Genomic DNA, 19868 nt, shown 5'->3' with positions numbered 1-19868 from the left:
ACACACACACGAGTACAGGTGTACACTGAAACCAGAAGAGTGTGTCAGGTGTCCTGGGGCTGGAATTATAGCAATTGTGAGCTGCCCAGTGTGAGTGCTAGGAACCAAACACAGGTCCTCTGCAAGTGCATCAACATCTTTAACCACTGAGCCATGTCTCTCATTGTACATGCTTAACTTTTTCAGTTCACACTCATCTGAACACGAATGCCAATGAAGAGGGAAAAACTTACGAAACATATTTAAGATGTTCTCAAGTGCATCCTGAAAACACTTTCCCTCTCACTATGTGCATCTTAGTTGCTTTCTGTTGTTCTGATAAAACATCATAACAAGAAGCAACTTAAGGAAGAAACGGTTTATTTTGGCCTATGGATGGAGAGAGAGAGGTCCATATAATGAGAGGAGATACGGCAAGAGGCAGCCAAAACTGGATCTAAGAGATCACGTTTTCAACTCCAGTTGGCAGAGAAAGCCAACTAGAACTGGTTCAGGTGAGGTTATAAGCTCTCAAAGCCAGACCTCAGTGACATCTTCTAGCAAAAATCTACATCATAAAGGTTCCATAACCTCCAGAATGGTGCCATCAACTGGGTACCAAGTGTTTATATCCTGTGGGAGATGTTTCTCATTTAATCACCATGACTTGTAGGTGAATTTAAGAGACGAGGATGTTAAAGAAATCCACTATGCTGGCATCTGTGTCACTTGTGATGCCAGGTTATATATGTGTGCATGTGGCATTTCCAAACTTTACATACACATCTTTTGGGCAGACACTACCATTCCACTGGAGATGAGGTATATTTCTTTACCTGGAAAGCATATGTATGCACACACACACACACACACACACACACACACACACACAGAGTACAAGAGATTGATAGATGTACCTTGTATCATTTGAAAAGTGGGAACAATTTTTTTTTGTTTGTTTGACACATGATAAAGTTTAAGGTAATTGAGAGAGTGGTTATACCAAGTATATTTTGGGTGCAGGAAGACAAACTGATGATGTGTGTTTCTCTATAGGCAGCTTCTATTTAACAAAAATTCAAAGAGCACCTTCTGTCTAATTGGCCACTTGAAGGAAACAAGAATGTAAAAGAAAGGGTGACAAGCACCCAACAGTGAAATCAAAGGAGACTATGGCTTGGCCCTTGTGGAGAATGTTTGGCAGGGGTTACTATGAAATAAGAGAGGTGAACCACACAGTCCAGAACACATGCCTGATAGTCAATTGAAAATTAAGCCTATCTACTCTTTCTTTTGTTGGTAATTGATGGCAGGGTGTCATTTTATACTCTCTTTGTAAAGAAAGGAGGTAGAAGTCCTGGCAAGATAAATACTCTGACCACTGGGTGTGTTTTCGTTTCTTCTGGTTGCTGGGATACGCAGGGCTGGCAAACGGTACTCCCAGTCATCTTGTGAACGCCCCTTCTTTCCTCTTCTTCCTAACAAGGTTAGTGAGATTCGTGCAGATTGCTGCATTGGGAAGGGCCTTATCACTGCCTGGTGATCGCTCTTCCAGCCCTGGACAATGAGGGTTCATCCAGAAGCACAGCTTCCTTTCTGCTATGGACAGGAAGCCCTGCCTGGGACAGCCGCAAATGCCTCACGCAGTGCCTGGCCAGGCAGCAGCTGGAGAGCTGAGAGGAAACCAATTTCTAGACCTGGTGTTTGTGCAATAAAAGACCAGGTAGTGATGCGATGGGAAAGCTAAAGGGGAAGTTGAGAAATTGTTCACTGTTGTGATAATTTGCCTGGGATGTAGAGAGAATTGTGAGATTCAGAAGCTAACTCACAAACAACAAAAGGTTGCCTTGTCCAGCTTTAATGTGAGGGCTTCTGCCTAGGCTTATTGTACGTTGCTATGTAATATTCAGTTGATTATCACTGGGAAGCCTGCTCTTTTCTGAAAGGAAATGGAAGAGTAATGGACCTGAGGAGAGAGGAGGGTGGAGGGCTGGGGGAGAGGAGTGGAAACGGAAACTGAGGTTGGGATATATTGTATACGAGAAGCATGGAGAAGAAAAGTACCTCTCAAGCTAAGAAAACTAAGACATGAGAAACTGAAGGTGCAAAGAGTACAGTGAGTCTCCATCATAGCCCATTAAACGCATATAAGGGATTTGCTTCTCTGAACGAACTACTAGAAGTGGGTTTCAAACTCTTAAATTCTGATGTTCAGTTACAGAAGACTGAATTGGGGTCCCACTATCAACAGTGTGTATGAAGTGTTCTTAAGACGCCACCCGCAGGGAAAGTTAAAATGAAAAATAGCAGCAATTGGGTCCCCTGTATATTTTATTTCCTTGTACAGTGTTCTCAGACTTATTGCAGGAAAGAGATGAGTCAATTGTGAGATTTGTTAGGATTCCTTCAGAAACACCAGAGAAAGGAGATGAACAGTTTTCAATGTTCTGGAGCTGAGATACTGAGGAGAGCACACAGGACAGGTCCCTGCAGTAGTTAGGGATTTGGAGCTAGTGTTCTCAGCAAGCCTGGAGCTGCTAAGGCAGGGGGAAAAAATACCAAAGAAAAGAGAAGATGAAAGGGTCAAAGCAAGGTCACAGAGAAAATGTCTATATTTGGATGAAGAAAAGAGAAGAAAAATAATTTCACTTGATACACATCTAGATAAAAGAAAAAAATCAAAAGAATTTAATAAATCTAGAGGCCTAGGGATGAGCAGGGACTCAGATGAGGCAGAAGGGAGGGGCAGAGCTATGCATAGCAGTTAAAGTCGGAGAATTGGCAGTGCTTTAGTGCTTGAGAGACAATTTTCATAGACAAAGGAAGGCGGAATGCAGACTGGCAGAAGGACCAGCTTGCCGATGACCAATTGGAGAGGCAGCCGAGGACACATGAGCAGATAACCTTTCTCAAAGCATGAACACGGAAGGAAGAGCCAGTCTGGGAGAGAAACCTGGAGGGCAGGGCTGTGGAGATGCAAAAGCTCTGATGGTAGGAACTTTACTGCCCAGAGATAAAGACAACTGTGAAAGCAAAGATGGGTGAATTTCCCTTTTCCTCAGGGAAAGGAAACATCCCATTTAAAGGAAAAGCTACACATCCAAATGACAGGAAACCCAGCTTCAGGTTATTTTTGTGTATACTCACATAGGGGAGCCAGAGCTGTCAGTACCGACACCCTCTGCTGTCTTAAAGTTAGATTTGAACCCACATCTCAAGCACTGGTGTTTTTGGTTACCTCCACTTCCTTTTGGTGGAGAGCTGAGCTTCCTGTGGTGAGCCACAGGCATCACTGCCCTGCCTGCAGTGCCTGTCCTGCCTGCCTCCCTCCTCCTAGACTACTCAGGCCCTCCTCTCCCTCCTCCTCCTCCCCCTTGACCTTCACCTCCTCTTCCTCACCTCCGCCACAACCAGCTCTTCTTCCTCCTCCTCTTTTTCCTCCCCTTTTAAAGAAATGTCCCCAGCTGAGTATATCTTATAAATTGTAGCACAGCAGATTTAGATGACTAAAACAATCTGACTCTAGCAACCAAGGAAAGATTCAGAATATTAGAAATAGAGGCCAGGATATAAAGAGAAAGGGAGGGAAAGTTCCAGATGAAATAGAGATAATACTGGGTTAATGAGAACCTGGATGCTGATGGGTAATGAGGTTTCCTGTGTCAAAAATACGTCCAGACAGTCAGGGCTCCCTCAAAGACTTAAAGAGCCATAGAGGCCATCTGAGGATTCACAGAGAAGAGAATGCACTGCTACAATATAAGACACATGAATGCTGGAATTTTGCTTCATTCACAAATATATGTCTTACACACTGCAGTTGGTATATATTTTATACTTCTTGAAATGATCGATAAGTTCATGAGTCATGCCATGTTCTTTAATTCTTAGGGTAAATTGGGAAGTAGATGTTAATTTGTACATTTTTATCTCATTCATGATAAAATAAAAAAGAATTCGCAGGTTCTCTGCATGCTATTAAATGTGTGATATGAATAATATCAAAGCCCTGTCTTCCTAGTTAACCATTCAAAGTCCTGTTTGCACACTGCCCTGCATTCTCAAGTCCTCAGTTGTTACACTTGCCATGCTGTGAGCTCTTGGGAAGTGAACCTTGTTCCAATTTCCTGCACCCCGCATACCTTGTAGGAATAGCTGCGCCCCAAATGTTCTATTGATTTGAAATTGAACTTCCTTACCTTGGCTCTATGTAATAGCTACCTTTAGGGCTCATTTATACATAAAATTCTTGCCTATAGAAGGAATATGTTTTCCTCAGTTGAGGCAAGGTAGGCGGCTTTCCTCTCAATTAAATGAACACTGTGAGAGCTGAAAGACAAAACTGTGGTTATAAAAACAAGTGAGTCTCCTGTCTGAAAAAGCATTTAAACAGATTAAAAAGATATTTCAGGAAGAGCAAACAATAAGATGACCAATGTACAATCAAGAAGGGTTGGGGGACATATGCACAGACCCACTTGTCTGGGGACATAGACAGCTTTCAGTGACAGTAGGCAGGAGAGGCCCCCGTATCTTCTCCACATTTAATAATGCTAAACTCTGTTTCTCCATAGGTCCAGGGCTTTGCCACTTCAGCAAATCATCACAAGCTGGAAACAACACAAATGTACTACCTCTCAGTGCTAAAGAGAAGACTAAAATAAATTTTATGTGACAGAAATGAACAGGCGATTAGGACTGCTTACTTTCTGGAGACTCCAGAGAATCTCTGTTTACCTTTCCCTGGCTGAAGAGGCTGCCTAGACTTCGAGCTGGTAACGGCTGCCTCCCCCTGCAGCCCAGCCCCATCTTCTGCCACTGCTTATGTAGGTCATATCTCCATCTTTGATTCTGACTGGCCCTCTCCCATTTTATTTGTCAGACACATGTGGTGACATCAGATCCACCCAAGTTATCCCGGATATGATAGTTTTAATTTCATGTGTCAACTTTTCTTGATGTTTCTGTGAAACTATTTATTGAATAAGATGATTACCATTTGTGTGTATACAATGCATGTGCATGTATGCACACAGTATGAGCATAGCTACATGCACGTTTGGAGGGTACAATTTAACATCAGGTGTCTTCCTGTATTGCTCTCCACTATACTTATTATTATTATTATTATTATTATTATTATTATTATTATCATTATTATTATTATTATTATATAGAATCTCTAGTAAAGAATGGAGTTTGCTAATTTGGTTGGAATGAATGGCTTCAAAGCACTAAGATTCTTCTGGCTCCATCTACCCACTGCTAGCATATAGGATGTATAGAATGTATAGGATACCCTTGCAACTACAGCCAGTATTATTTGTGGTACATACCCAGCACTGAACTCAGGCCCTCATAGTTTGTGGAAATCACTTTACAGACTGAGTCATCTCCTTGGACTCAAAAGACAATAATATTTAAAAGTGAACTTTTGAGTGCAAGAAATGAATGTCCATAGGGAAGGTGGATCATTTTAGGTATTAGTACATTTTAGTTGTGTTTGTAAATATAACTAAACGTATCACAACTCAGTTTCTCAGTTGTTCAGAGGTGGAGATGGTTTTACTTAGACAAACTTTATTACTAGAACCAATGAGGGGAATGGAGAATTCTAAAATACTGTGGTTGACATCACAGAACTGCAGCTGCTCCATGTACTACTGTATCCTTTTCCACTTTTGTCCTTAAAAGCTATTGGAACCCTTATTTTAAAAAAAAAGAAAAGAAAAGAAAAGAAAAGAAAAGAAAAGAAAAGAAAAGAAAAGAAAAGACCACAGCTGTGATCTTAGAAAATCACTCTTAGTTCGAGTGATTCTTTTAGCTGATAAGTCATCAGAATATTTACTCATCCAACCTGACTCCAATCTCCCCCGTGTTTTTGTGTTTGTCCAGGTAAAGTAGAAAATCTTCAATCCACACCCATCTGTTTGCCTCATCAAGTAAAACTTCCAGGCAATTGGAAGCTCATGACTACAGTAAAATTCCTGAGATTGCCAAGGCCCGGGACACTTGGGTAAAAGGATGCCAGGAAATGCATGCTGACAGGAGCCTGATATAGCTGTCTCCTTAGAAGTCTGCCAGAGCCTGACATATACAGAGGTGGATGCTCACAGCTAACCATTGAACTGATCATGGGGTGCCCAATGGAGAAGTTAGAGAGCAGACTGAAGAAGCTGAAAGGGTTCGCGGGCCCCATGAGGAGAGCAACAATACCAATCAACCAGAGCTCCCAGGTCTAAACCTGGGAGCATATGGGGAGGGACCCATGAGTCCAGCTATATATGTAGGTGAGGATTGCCTTGTTGGGCATAGGTGGGAGAGAAGGTCCATGGTCCTGTGAAGGCTGGATGCCCCAGTGTGGGGGAATTCGAGAGTGGGGAGGTGGGAAAGGGTGGGTTGGTGGGGACACATCCTCATAGAAACAGAAGGAGGGGGATAGGATGGGGGTTTCTGGATAGGGGAATGGAAAAAGGGGATAACATCTGAAATGTAAATAGAATACCTAATTTTTTAAAAAGATAAGATTTTTATGGTTAAATTTCTTCCATAAGCTTTTTCTGCCCTGTCCCCCCCCTCCCCCTCAGAATACCACTGGTTATAGGCAAAGATTTCAGGTAAACTAGAAAATGCCACATAGAGAGGGAATCCAGTGAGTTATTGCATAAACACCCAGCTGCCACACTGGAATCCCTGACTCACTCAGCTTCTGGATAGAAGTCTGGGCTTCCATTTGCATTCATTTAAGTTGGAATTAGCTGTTGGCAAGTCACATCCAAGTTAGGACATTCCATAGAGAATAGAGAGCCAGACTGCTAGAAAGCACTCTCCATGTTGACCGCACAGCAACCAGCCTTTGTGTAGAACCCAAAGAACCAGAGTCACAGTACAAATATATTATTCTTTGAGTTCCATAATCCTCATGATGGCGGAAAACCTGCTTTCTAAAATTAGAGACTGTCACCAGAGATTCTGGGTGTCCTGGCAGGACCTGAGGAGAGTCTCAGTCTTATTAATGAAGAAACTTTGGAAGATATTTTTTAAAAGCTGGTGAGCAATTTTACTAGCGTTAAACAAACCAAAACAATAGCAACGAACAAAATAAAAAAACCAAAACAACAAACAAACACTTCCACCAAGGCAGGGACTGTGAATCTCAGCAGCTGTCCAGAGAATGAAGATGGAGAAGAGAAAGAGAAAAATCTATGCCATTTGAGTTAAGTCAACATTTGGGGTCAGTCATGTAGTGGACAAACATTGTCATAGTGGGCAAGGGAGCTATAGAGAAAGAGAAGGAAACTCAACAGCTCAGTAACAGCTCAACTCAGTAACAAAAGCAAACAAACAAAACAAACAAAGCTCAGTATATTTAGATTGTGGCCAGGATCCAAAAAGGAGAAAAGAATAGAAATGAAAAGAAAAGTTCATTTCTTTTTAAGTCAGAACTAAGAAGGTTGAGCAGATCCAGGGGAACCTCGTAGTAGCCCTGGAGTAGATTCAGCGAGAGTGGAAATTCTGAGAAGGAAAGGTATGTTTAGCTCATTGAAGATATATTATTGGTCTTATCTGGTTTAGCATTGCTTAAGATGGACCTGTTTTCCTGATGGTAGTCCATTGGTCAGGTGACTGCCCAACTGGATTAGCATTTAAAGGAAGAACAACACATCTCCCCACCCAGAGGTAGATTCAGTTCTTTACTGTAACTACTGAGCAGTTTCTAAAATGTTGGCAGCCACACCAGCAACTTAATACATATATTGCCTCACCACCTTATAAGTCATATATTGTTATCTGATCTGCTTTTTAGATAGAATTTGAGGGAGAAGGTTTAAATCACTTGCCTAGAGGCATATGGCTACAGAGATTAGCACCAGCATATAAATGCAATAGCTTGCCTGAAGACAAGGGATGCTTAGCCACTATGTTTAGCAACATTTCTACAAAGCTCTTTCCCTAAGGAAGGAGCTCCTCTTACCATGACATTAACTATAAACTGATTTTACTGGGTTCTGAGTACAGATTCACAGTGAACGCTCCACCTCAATTCAGCTAGCCTCAAGAAGCAGTATTGCAAGATGGCTGGCTGGCTGGCTGGCTGGTTACGGGTGGAGTTGTCTCCAAGCCAGTGTGAGTTTATTGGCTCACTTGAGGATAAAGCTGAATCTTGGACTCATTAGCATAATGCTTTAATGAAACAAATGGGAAAACCATAGTCATTGTTATAAATAATCTCCCTAATTATCTGAAGCCACATGCTATGAAGAAAATGAATAGCTAATTAAAAACAGAAAATTTCTCCTCCTTATGGTATACAAGATGAAACTATTTAGTTGTATCTTCCTTTTTTTTTCTGGCACTATAAGGTTTCCAGTGTTGCTAAATAGTTTAGGTTCTCAAAACTCATATTATAGTGCCTTCCAATGGCTCTAATCCCTTTAAATGTCTGGAGTTTGTTGTGAAATTAACACTAAAGAACAGGAGGAAGCTCTTTGTGCTGCACACATGTCACGTTATCCTAAAACAACTTCTCACAGACCCTCCAGCAGCAAGCCCGCCCAGCACTACATCAAAGGACATGATTAAACATGCAGCTTCTTTATAAGGTGCTGATGGCTTCTCACAGATGAGGAGAAAACAACAGGACCACCGGATTAAGGCTTGTTATAGGCCAACTGTTCCCGCTTCTTACTAAATAATGGATCAATGACTGTCCTGCAGAATTAGCCTTTCAATCGACTTTTGCCTTTTGCCTCTCATTTCCAAAGCTCATCTCCCATGGGGAAGGCAGAAAGAAGGAGTTGACACTGAGGGAACAGAACTCCTCTTGTGGCTTGAGTTTGCTTTATTTTACTGTTCAGGGAAGGACAACAGGGACCCCTGTGCACTTTGCTTGGCTATGACATTTCCATTCTTCTAGCCTTTGTCTTGTCCCATGGTGGCCTATATATCTAGCCATAGAGCATACAGTTATAAACTCCTATTTGCTGTTATTGGCCTAAAAGTCTTCACTTTAATAAGCATTAGTTAATATTTGCATGTTCCATTTAGTCCAATAATGTCTTCCACATTATTGCTTTATTATTAATTTCATAATTAATAAGGTTGCAATTTAAAATCCTTACAAAAGTACAGGGAAAAGGGTTAGAGATGAAACTGGTCAAAACAATACTGTATATATTTTAGCTTCACTGGAGCAAAGAGGAAATTGTTCACTTCTTCCAGCGTGTTCCAGTGCCCTACAGCAGGAGCTGAACGTATGTGATCACTAAGTTCTTTTGCTTATTACAATGTGGAAACTGATACTGTTGTTGTAAAGAGATGCATCTCAGTCCCAGGCAAGAGGTTGTGTAGGTTTCCTCTACAATCCCACACCAATGTGTGATTCAGAGTTAGAAACATCATCATTCAAAAGGCAAATTTAGGCATTTAAAGCAACCTCATGTTATATCCATTTGCTGATTCCTGACAGAGAATCTCACTAAATAAGGACTATTTATCCAAGGCCTTACCAAAAAATAGGGAAAACAACTTTAAGGCAGGATCTCAGGTAGCCCAGGCTATTCTGGAGCCCATTATGTGGCCAATCAAGATCTAAATTTTGTATGTCAACATATAATGTTTGCTCACCTCCTATTTTCTAGCCACTCTCAATCTCAAATACAGATACCACTGAAATATAAGTTCTCAGAAAAGCCCAGTACCAGGTTTTAGGATAATATATGGCTGGACCAACCCTCTAAATGTGGCAGAAGAGTAACAGTATACAAACGTTTCTCTCTGCATCTCCTTTCCAATTAATAGATACATGGGAAGTCACACCTTCATCTCCATGTCAGGGACTGTTTGTGAAATCACAGGGAGCTGTCCCAGAGTCAAATATAGGGCCAAGATCCAAGAACCAAGCCTTCAAGAGCCATGTTCTGAACAAGATTTCTGCAAGGGTCTGGCAGGGGAGTACCGGAGAGGGAAGCACAACAAAGGACATCCTTGACTACAGAAGTAGGAAACTCCATTTCCTCTTATATCTAGGTCATGGCTGTACAGAATCGTTGGTCCTATCTAAAAATTTCTGTTATTAATTGGGAAGCAAAGTAGAACAGTATCTTAGAGAGCTAAGTCTACTAAAAATTAAAATCCAGGTTGGCAATAATTTCTTCTCAAGGGAATAGTTTAGTTTTGAGTACATAGTTCCTTTTCTATATGGCACATGCCAAAAAGAGACTGATAAAGTTTCCAATACTAGAAATTGAAAGAATAATGATTGGAGACTCCTTAACCCACTAATAATCATCTGCATTCCTTTGGTAGTGATTGCTCCTACAAAATCAAGTAGAGCAGTGAGACATATTAGTAGTACAATTTGAAGGAAATAATTTTAAAATGCTCCCTGACTTTTTCACAGCAAAACAGATCTTACTGAATCCTGGACAGCAGAGACACACTGAAGTCTGCACTAATTTTGGAATCAGACAGAATGGATTCTTGGATATGATTGTCCACTTGTATGTTATGTTGTCTGTCTCTTTAGAACTCTTTTACTGGAAACTCTTTTAACGTGTTTATCAATGAGTTAGCAAAAGCAAACCAGCATTTGATGTCCAGCCGAAGATTCCAATGTCCTGAGGCCTTATCTAAGGACTCGGTGAGCCTCAAGCTTGCCTCATGATCCCTAACTGCATATTTTTTTTGGGGGGGGGGGAAACAAACTAAAGGGAACACTATAAACACAAATAAGCCTGACTGTTATTATTTAAATATTATTAATACATAAATATTTATTCATCATTATGAATCATGATGTATCATAAATAATAGTGGCAAAATGTGTAAACAGAGGGTGACTGGACAGGGAAATGGTGATAGCGTGAGGAAGCAGGTGGGTAAAGGACAGAACTCTAGAAGAAAATATAGCAGGAAAAATCATCATGCTACATGGTTTGTTATGGATCAGTTTTATACAGAGAATCATAAAATGTTAGAGTTTGCAAAAGTGAAATATGTCAATTACGAATCACTGAATCAATGGGCACTTATTTTCTGACACAACAAGGAATCAGGAACTAAATAGTTCAAGTGTCACTTGATCCTGCAATACAATTAAGTTACAGTGGTCCTTGAAGGTGTTTCTGCCTTAGAGGAACAGTGTTTCCCCCAAAAGTTCCAAAGTATCACAGCAGTTCATAAGCACCTTAGTATTTGTACTGATTAAGTAGATTTTTTCACTTGATATATGCTTCTTAGGTCAATGAGAGGTAACTTTAACTAGTTTTTAATTTCATTTTCCTATTAATTTTTTTATCCAGTTAAATTGATGCTTTGGTGTAGGCAGGGCCTGTCAAACTCCCTTCTCCATCACTCTGGAATGCCAACAAGGTTTTTTGTGTCAAGGCTTCAACATGGAACAATATCATTTCTGCTACACTCTATTGTTCAGGTTAGATCAGGAAATCAGCTTAGACTCAAGAAGCAGGAAAATAAATGCCATCTTTAAATAAAAGAAACCATAAAGCCATTCCCTAAGTGCCTAGATACAAGGACACTTAAGGGCCTGACACTATAGCTAGCTCACAATGAGAAAAAAGACCTTTCTGAGACCTACTCCCCGTGTTTCTCCTCTGCTCTCCCTCTGGACCCTGTGCCTGCGCTGCAGCTGCAAGGTCTACTCGAATAAGCAGAGACTGACATTTTCAGGACCCACAGCAAGAGGCAGACTCTGTCAGTGATGAGATGTACAGACAAGATGGCTGGATGAGAAGCAGCCACCGTGTCTGACAAAATGTTTTCCCCTTAGTTTTAAAGGCAGCTCCCGGAGTTTAACCAGGAAACACTGCCCAGTGTCAAATATAATTAAAGTTAAAGTTAAATATTTATTTAGAAATTTGGAATAAATATTCCTTGCTCAAAATATATACTTTGGGAAGTTTCTGAAAAGATGCAGGATTTTACAAGAAACCCAGAAGAAACAGTGAACTCTTGTAGGCTGAGAAGCACTGGTATAAACTGTAATCCAGCTGAGTGTGCTTCCAGCAAATTAATACCCATTGGAATAATTTTCCTTGCCATGAAATGCCATAAAAACATAACTGATATCACTGTACCATTTGTACTTTTTAAAACACATTCTCTACATCACATATATTTCAGAATCTGTTTCATATGTTTTTTTCAACTGGCCTATTTAATAAAATAAAAAGTAGGGAAACCTCGCATAAAAAGATTAAATTAATCTGGCTAATAAATGGGACCTATCTGATTCTATAACATAAATTTTCTTCATGTCATGCTTCCCTTATTAAACAAACAAGAGGGAAAATACAGAAAAAGAAAGTTTGGGAAACCAGGAAGTATGACAGCTAGAAATGACAGCATTTTATATTTTGCCCTGTTGGCCTTTAATAGCGGAAGAACCTGCATAAGTCATGGTCATTCAGCAACTAGAAATGTGGGCTCACGCCATGGCTTACAATGATAGCTTTCCCTCAGTGTGTCACGAACATTTTTCTTTTAAATCTATTTAACCACCCTTTTGTTTGTTTGCTTGGTTGGTTTTAGAACTCCTCAGATTTCTGCTGGGCAGACATATTGAAAGTTGCTTTGAAACGTATTCATGATCATAGTTTCATAGACAGACTGTGCTGTGCTCACCAAACACTGCCTCTTCTGTTGTCTAAGGACAGTGATGATGTGCGTTTCGCAGCTGTTATGGGGCCTATGGTTGTCTGGACAAGGCAACATGAGCAGATGTAATTTCTGTCCTTACAGGCCCAATATAAAATACATGTGTCCACCTGACTTCATTCCCATCAGTCAGAACTTGTGTTTTTGAAATGATTTGTTTTTATTTTACGTTTATGTGTGTTTTATGCTTATATGTCTGTATAACACATGTGTGCCCAGTGCCCTAGGAAGCCAGAAGAGGATATCAGAATCCCTTGGAACTGGCAGTAGACTCTCATTTTCCATCACCTAAGTGCTGGGAATTGAAGAGCAGCTACTGCTCTTAGGTGCTGAGACATATCTCCAGCACCCAGAAGACCAAGAGAGGATGCCTAGGACTTACGATGTGAAAGGTGCCCGAGACTCTGTACACTCACTGGGAACAACCATTTGGGCAATTTATTTGATCACAATCCCTAGGAGTTTTTTGTAGCTGGATTGTTGTGCAAAGATCTAATTCTTTACCTAAATTGTAAACTGAGAAACAAAACTTCTCTTCAAAACGTGAAAACTTTGTTTTTGAAACTACTTTCCAGAAAGCTTGCATATCTTTTAAAATTTCTATTGACAAGGCAATAGGAGATTCCTGGGAAGCTCACACCATAGGATGCAACAGTATTTTCTTATGCAGTATGTAATTTGTGTATGGCATTGGCTGGAACCCTAGGCAATTCTATTAGTTACGCATTGTTTTAAATTAAATCTAGATGACACATCTACCTTTTCTATTTGTTTCCCAGATCATGGAATAGAGTATATTTAACATGTAAAATATAAGTGAGCATAAATACAAATTAGGTTCAAACTTATTATTTTCATATATATACATATGTACATATATATACATACATATATACATATATATACATACATATATACATATACATATACATATACATATACATATACATATACATATACATATACATATATATATATGGTAGTGGTAGTGCATTATTCATTGTGTCTTGAAAACGAATTCTGCAAATGTCCTGTCTGATCTTTAATAAGACTGTCACGTTGCTGATAATTGTAGTGTTGGTTACACAGCAGTACAGATGTTTCCTTCTTGAAGTTTTTATTGGCTCAAAGTGAGCACAAGCTTTAGTTCAAACAAAGGTGAGAGAGTGAAATTTAAATGAGGATATGGTAGAATGAATGTGTGCTAGAAAAGAAAAGAAGATAAAAGAATCAGCTGTTTATTTAGTTTTCCTTTGAAACCCGCAGGCATCTCTGCTCCTGGTTTGACACTTACAGTCTAGAAAGTTTCCATGTGTGATGAACAGGACCTCTGTCTCCCCTTGGGAGCTTAAGCGAGCTGTGGTAGACCACAGGAACCAATGGAAATACCTCATCCTATTTATGCTGGATCACATTTCACCATTTCTGACAGATGCAGCCTTTGGGGAAGAATATTAACAACCATGGGGGACACAGTAGTTGTTTGGAGACACATGCAATAAATAGCCAAGAAATATTTCAAACAGACTCTCAAAGTCATTAAATGCTTAAACCCCCAAAGAAGCTTTTCCTGTGGCTAGTAATGTATATATGTGTTCGTGTCTGTGTGCATGCATATGCATGTGCGTGTACCTGTGAGTGTGTATGTGCACTTGTATGCATGCAGATGCATGTATTTGCATGTGCATGTGTGTGCATGTGCGTGTGTGTGTGCATGCATGCATGCATGTGTGTGTGTGTGTATGTGTGTGCTTGTACCTCTGTGTGTGTATGCCTGTATGTGCATGTGTGTGTTCATGTATCTAATGAATACACTAGTGATGTTTAACTCTTGTAGCACTCCTATGTGCTGTCTTTCTATTGTTACAACAGATTCTTGAGATAATAAACATATAAGGAGAGGAGGCTGGAGTGTTCTGGCTCAGTTTTGGAGGTCTTGGTTCATTATCTGTTGGCCTCAATGCTGTTGGGTTGGCAGTGAGGAAGTACAGCATGGTGGATGCATGAAGCAGAGCAAAACTCCTTTGGTTCACAACTGGTAAGTGAAACAACTGAAGGAGGAGCCAGCATCCCACCATTCCAGTTAAAAGTACTCCCCAATGAATTATACATGTTCCACTAGTTCCACTTCTTCCAAGGTCTTTCATGTACCATTGATGCCATACTACCAAAGGACCAAGCCTTTTTAATACCTGGGACTGTAGGGAACATGACATTCCAGTTGAAGGAATCTAGTACATTAATACTAAATAGGTTTTGAAGATGTATATGACTTTATTTCTCCCATGAGATGTGGCATTATCTAATTTAAGTATTATATGAATTTAAAATGCATGAATTGTTTTCATGGTTATAATCCAAATGAATTAGTATCTCACAAGAGATGGTGAAAGATGCCTAGGGTCAAGAGGTCATGAGTGGCATCTTCAAGGGATCTCCCTTGCCACTTGTTAGCTATTATCGAAGACTTAGAAGACCCATCTTGGATAGAAATTCAGTCTTCCCCACAGTTGGAAAGCTTAATCCTCATATGGGTAAGTTAGGACAAAAGACAATAAGTTCCAACCAAGAAAATCAATTAATTCTTTAAAACAAATAAACCTTTTTTGTCCTAATTGATTCTCTTCAAGAATCTGATAACTATCAACCTAAAATAAATGCTCATAGCAATTCCAACTAGAATATATATATGGTTTTGAAAATTGTTCAGATGTGTCCAGGCTATGGTCACTGGTGGCTCAGAGCAATCCCTTCTGAACACTTGAGATGCCTCATGTTTTCTCAGATAGATTACATTAGAACAAACAGTCCAATTCTTCCTCCAAAACTTTTTTTTCTGGTATTCAAGGTTTTTGCAGCCATCTGTAAAGGAAGAATAACAATTAGTCCTCAAAGAACTGCCCCAGGATTATTCTTGCACAGATGGAAGGGAAATCCCAGAAACTATGTGCCTGCATTGACATGAGACATGTCAAAAATGTTAAGGGGACAGGGTGTGCCCATGCTGTTGCTTTGGATTTGGGCAAAAGGGTTCAGTGAACAAGTCTGTGTTTTGGCAGGGCAAGTTATTTGTTTTAAAGACCGTAAGGACAAAGTACTTGGTTCAAGATACATTCCACTGAAGAAAATTCTTAAGAACAAATATTGTTGAGCTTACATCGAAGCTCATAGTTAAAAGAACTGCTGAACTATCCCGCGAGAAGCTAAATTTGAATCACTGGAGCGCAATTTCTATAAATTTGTACTGGAGGTAATTCTAAGGACACTAATACATTCATATCACATTTAATGGTAGACACATTTATAGCTATGTTTCATGAGCATTGAAATGTTGAAAACAAGTAATAAAAAATGATTAGGAAAATGTATGATTGGTAGGACCTAAGCTAGTGGGAACATATGAGGGGTATACATTCCACGAAAATGTATCATCTTTGACGTTTTCAGCACCTTTAAAGCTGTTCTGAAGGAAGAGAGTTGGTCATTCTAGTTTAATAGAGCATAAAACAAGCGATCAGTTAAGGAGGTCTATCGGGAGATATTAATGCAGATGATGACTGGAAAGTATGAAAAGGAAAAGTGAAGAATAAACACCAGGAGTTTCCTGACGGTCAGATCTTTGTCAGGCACTAGGGAATTGGAAAATCAGCAGTTGGGTCCGACTCAGCAGCACTGCTTAGAAAGTTCACCAAGCCTTGCAAGTCCCTTCTTTGTCCACTGCAGGCCACTTCAGGCTGGAATAGCTTTCTTAGATACTCCCCTCTGCCCTCCAGTCAGTTGTAGCCAAGAGGAGCTGATAATCAAGGCATGTAACAGTAAGTGAGCGAAGAGCATCCAGCCTCAACCCCTGACAGACAGGGGACTCTATTTAATCTTTACATTAAAGGATATACATGATTAGCAAATGATTTATAAATAATTAGAGAATCCTCACAGAGGCCCTGATTTCCTTGGCAAAAGCCAATATTTATGTAAGTGATTATTTCAACTCTCTAGAATGCATTTGTTAGGTGACTTCAAGATAATACGTTAGTAAGTAAGGCAGTGCTACTCTCGTGATTAGGGAAGCTCCCCCTTAAATTGTTGTTGAAAGTTAAGCTAAATAAGCCACCTGGTTTGTACTAATATAAATATAGAAGATTTTGCCTCAGAGTCATTCATACCAATATGAGGATCCCTCATCATTATGTCTTGATAGTTAAAGTTCTGTTCTATGTCTCAGAGAAGCATCTGTCATAATTTTATTGAGCAAAACTCAGAAGGCTGTGACAAAAATTTTCTTACCTCTGTTATGACTTTATGGAGCAATTACAGGAGATGGATGTCCCCAGGCTTGTCATTTTCATTCTAACTAATTCTGTCTCCCTTTAGTATTTTCAGGGTGTCTCTTAGATCTGAGGAGTCTGCTCAATAAGCTTTCCACCCATTCTCTCTATGAATAGCCACTCGTCAGCTTTCATGTGTACACACTTTGCTTTTCTCCTTTTCTTTCTCTGCTTTATAATGGGATTTTTTGTATAGTATGCTGCTTTAAAAAGATAAATTGTTGCTTACAATATAATTCAGTAGTAGAGATCCTGGTGAGAACGCACAGGGCCTTGTATTCAATTTTGAGTGCCAAAAATACAAGGGCATGAGTGAATGATATCGTGTACATTTAAAGCATACAATACAATATTATGGGCCATAGAGAATAAATGGTTGTGACAGTGAAGGAATTGACATATCCATCATGTACACATCTTTCTCCCTCATTCTTCTAATTAAAATTCCTTACATTTATTTTATATTTTAAATTAAATTACGTTATGCATACACAAGGCATGAAACATGGTGTCATGGGCTACGAGGTGGACACAAGTTACTATAATGAGCTGATTAAAATATGCAGTTCCATTCATTTTATTGACATGACCAGTTATTTCATGATTAATAAAATTCAGGGTAAGGATGAGTGAATAGGAACACATCTGTAACTTAACATTTCTTATCCCCCCCCCCCCAAGAGAGGTAGGTAGTCTGTGAAAACATTTTCAACAGTTTTATGAATCTCTCAGGACAGTTGAGCTGCTCTGAATTTATTTCTGCTCCAGGTCTTTTTCTCAAACACTCCTGTTTGCAGCAAGCTTGGGGTCATTTTTTTCAGTTACTAACCTCAAGGTGAGTTGTCTTCCTCCGGAGATGTCACTGAACTCGATTCCCACCTCCCCAACTTATCTGTCTACTGGAAGTAAATAAGAGATGACCACATGAATATACACACATATACATGCACACACATTCACATAAACACATACATACACTAGAGCAGGAATTCTTAAGAAAGACAGAGATGCTTATCAGTGTGCAAGAGAATAAAAGGAGATTCATTAAAAAAACATATTGAACTCATAATTTCAGCCTACTTTTGGTAAAAGGCTATGTGACAGAAGCCTTACCCTGTTCCTCCCAGTACACAATATGGCAAAGTGACCTCAGCAAGTCCACATATACACCTGCCAAGCTCTGGCATTGGGCCTTATTATTGGATTGTGGAAACCAGGATAAGAAACCTGAAGGGAAAGCAAGGTTCTTCTCATGCTCAAATGCAGGTGACCCCATGCTGGCTGACAGAACATAGAATACAGAATGCTTCTCTGGGATGTGGGTTATGGCTAACATCTATTAAAAAGGGTAAAACTGATTTACAGAGATTTGTGTAAGTAGCAATCATTTTTATTGTAATAAAATAACATTGACACCTGTGGGGCATTGATGTTGTATCTGTTATCTGATTTCTTAATCCTTCCCCTATGGTCACAGAGTAGCTGTCCTGACTGTAGAGCACACATTCTCATCAGAGAAGCAAGAACTGCAGAAGAAAAGAGAAGCAAGCAGGTGTCTATTTCATTCTCCTTATCTTCATGGTCCTCCTCTGGTCTAACGGAAGCTAGGAAATGAGTATTTCTTCAAAGCATTAAGTAGAATTGAACAAGAAGAAAATAATGATATTAAGTGCTGGACAAGTAACAAATTAAGATGTCACTATCAGATGAACCCATTAACACTTAAAGAAAAACAACTGAGGAATGGCATCAAATTGTTAAATTCTGTTCACTGACGACTTAGAAGCTAGGGACCTCTTTCCCTGCTTCGCATCATTTGGACATGCTCTGGGCTTTAGGGCATGAAATTTTCTATGTAGATGGTGGTGAGTGTTTAGGAGTTTCAGTCACCCTGCTTACTCTAATATAGCTAGTGGAGACATTGCTCCTGTGTATTCAGAATTCAAAAGCTAAGTTACAGATGAGAAAAAAATGAGTGAAAACAATAAGCTTCCATTTAAGTCATCACGTTCACTTTCATTATATTCCCTTCGGCACTGGCAGTATCGTCATCTAACCAAATTTCAGCTCCAGTGGTTGGTTTGTTGTTTGTTTGTTGTTTTTCCTCCTGTGACTTTAAGTGGTGCCTGCAGTCTTGAATGTCCAGCTAAAAATCGCTGTTTGCCCACTAGCCTAGATTCATCCCCTGGTTCTGACACCACCCACCCAGACTGTGACGTTCTCACAGCACGTTTTCTACTCTAGTCAGTCATCTCTTTCTCTCAAAGACAGAGTGTCTCCCTCAGCTGCTGCTGAGTCCCTCCAAAACCACACAATGCACTTCTGTGTGATGATCGTGGACAGATGTGCTTTTGCAACGGGTTCTATTCTGCTTGCTTATTTATTATGTATTCCTCCGACTTCGGTCTTTAGTCTGGAACAAAATAAATTGGAGCATTCATTTCTTCTCATTTATACAGAGATGAATTTTTCGGCCATTTGAAATGATTTGTTAATTAAATCAAGCACTTAAGTCCTTGTCTGAAAACCATAGAATGTATGAGGCAAGGTTTAAAAAGCACAACTTTGTTATTTAAGAGGAAAATCAAGAACAAGGATGCATCACCTTCTTGCTATAGCTTTCAGGGCATTTGTGCGATGTTAACACAAGTGTTCCCCAAAAAACATGTCAATGTTTTCCAGTGACTTCTCCTTTAAATGGTTATGTTATCCACTGAGTGCATTGAACCCAGAAGAGCGTTTAAGATGCATCTGTCTCATTTGACAGATGAGGAAATACAAACCACAGAAGCAGAATAACACCCTGGGGTTGGTTCACAGCTAATGAGTAGCAGATAAAGAATTGGGAACCAGTATTCTCACTCACAACCTAGAGCTTTTTTCCAG

General features: G+C 39.8%; 1 long non-coding RNA gene across 1 annotated transcript; it reads left to right on the top strand.

The window, feature by feature from the left end:
• The first annotated feature begins 1473 nt into the window (after window positions 1-1473).
• LOC143434568 (uncharacterized) lies at window positions 1474-18412 on the top strand. Its single transcript, XR_013104172.1, has 3 exons — window positions 1474-1702; window positions 4554-4805; window positions 5875-18412. It is a non-coding gene; the product is annotated as an uncharacterized LOC143434568 (long non-coding RNA).
• Window positions 18413-19868: the final 1456 nt, after the last annotated feature.

This window comes from Arvicanthis niloticus, chromosome 15 (genome assembly GCF_011762505.2).
Source record: "Arvicanthis niloticus isolate mArvNil1 chromosome 15, mArvNil1.pat.X, whole genome shotgun sequence".
NCBI lineage: Eukaryota > Metazoa > Chordata > Mammalia > Rodentia > Muridae > Arvicanthis > Arvicanthis niloticus.
The sequence above is the reverse complement of the archived record's forward strand: the minus strand, read 5'-3'. Positions and strand labels throughout refer to the sequence as shown.